Source organism: Micromesistius poutassou, assembly GCF_964030765.1.
Source record: "Micromesistius poutassou genome assembly, chromosome: 9".
NCBI lineage: Eukaryota > Metazoa > Chordata > Actinopteri > Gadiformes > Gadidae > Micromesistius > Micromesistius poutassou.
The window spans coordinates 775,563-777,392 of NC_140279.1; the positions used below are offsets into that span (position 1 = coordinate 775,563).

The 1,830-nt window shown below is 45.6% G+C and overlaps 1 non-coding gene across 1 annotated transcript; it reads left to right on the forward strand.

Annotated features, from left to right (window-relative positions):
- The first annotated feature begins 923 nt into the window (after window positions 1-923).
- Window positions 924-1,010, forward strand: AC3HAE_023618 (transfer RNA tyrosine (anticodon GUA)). The gene is given in 2 exon segments: window positions 924-960; window positions 975-1,010. It is a non-coding gene; the product is annotated as a tRNA-Tyr (tRNA).
- The last annotated feature ends 820 nt before the right edge of the window (window positions 1,011-1,830 follow it).

The following is a 1,830-nucleotide window of genomic DNA, read 5'->3' on the forward strand; positions in this document are numbered from 1 at the left end:
ATACATAAAAAGATGGAACTTCAAGCAGTTTGTAAGAGACTGAACTCTGAACAGATGACTGAACGGTACCCGGTGTTCCAGACCCGACACCAAGATAAACATTGGTCAGCTAAATCCTTTATAACATTGTTGTTCCCACCTAGATTGTGGTCATTGCGTTCTTCTCCCTGCCATTGGCTTCCATGGCAATGGTCAATAAATGTAATATAAGGGCGGGGACTTAACTAAAAAGCGAAGGTGGGCGACGACTCCTCATACCACATTCTATCCACTTGAACTTCATCAAATATACTTCTTGTTCAGTCGGCCGAGAGGGAAATCGGATTCAGTCTACTGCGTCCAGCCGTCAGAAGGCTAAAAGCAGCCCGCCGCCCGCCAGACACGTCCTCCAACACTGCGGTGTCTCTCCCTGTCGGCGTCCGTTCGTTCAGCCGGATTCACTGAATCCTTTGCTATTCGCAATCAATAAGCAGCCCGTACACTCGGTAGTCGGTACAGCCCGGAGGACAGTGTTGCCAGATTGGGCGGGAAATGTGGCCCAATCTGGCAACACTGCTGGCGGACAACACACAGCGGCGTGCCTCGAATGGGAAGGGGGTGCTTTTTGGAGACGCCACCATGGGTAATCCCGACAAAGCTTTCTGGGACCTGCTGTTACTGAGGGAATTAAATTCGCATTTCCAACCCCATCCCGAAAAAAATGTAGACAATAACAAAACCCTTGTTTCTGTGCAGCCGTTCCCCCCGCTGCGTTATTGACCGGCGAACATCAATGCGCGCTCCCGCGGCGCGCGGCATTCTCGCCACACTCATGCTGCTATCGAACTGCTCAGAAAGAAATTTCATGAACACAGTTCAATAGACCAGAATGAATTCGGTGTTTGCACTTGGGAAAATAACTGCCGTGTTACTTAGTGCTATCCCCTTCGATAGCTCAGTTGGTAGAGCGGAGGACTGTAGAGGCTAATGCTGGAATCCTTAGGTCGCTGGTTCAAATCCGGCTCGAAGGACTTTTCCGCCCTTAAACGAGTCGTAGGCCTACAACTTTGATGACTTACTTCCTCGAACTGATTGTACACTGCCACGTTTTCTTTAATTAATTTAGGTTTCACGATAATTCCATACTTCTATAACTTTGATACTGCACTTTATAAAGTAGGCCTACACAATGGAAGAGGGGTGGAAATGCAAACCGTTTTTAATTATCATTAACATTATAACACGCACATGTCTGGGAAATGGAGGAGCCGGACACAAAAACTATTTGTAAAATAATTACTCTGTCGATACTAATAGGCGTAAAGGATGGATGACAAATCAAAGCTCGCGTGTTCTGTGTGTAAAAAAAATATTCCTTTTGCAGAGGCTCTCCCTGAAATCCGGAAGAGGGAGCAGTAGGCTGCTGTATTGATCAATGCTCTTTCTGGCGACGCCACGGGCCTACAGAAGAGAAAAGGGAAGATGTTGTAATAGCAGATCTGCACTGGCCGTAGATTCATTGACGGAGGGCTAATCCGATCTTCCGACATTGTTTTTATTATTTCATCATTAAAGTCATATGTTGGCCTATTTCTACACGTTTGGAAGTTTGCTCTGTCAAAAAAAACCGATTAGTTTAAGGGAAAAGTACTCGCTGAATTTAAACATGTGTTGATCAGGCCTATAGATTGGTCTATTGATCAATTGTGTGTTGTCCCGCAGGCCTACACAGAATGTGTAGGCCTGTGTGTGGCTGTGCATAAATAGGCGGTGTATTAATCGTAGGCCTACAGATTATTTAGAGATCATAAAATGTTAAATGTTAAATAAGCCCAAGTGTGGTTGAATGAC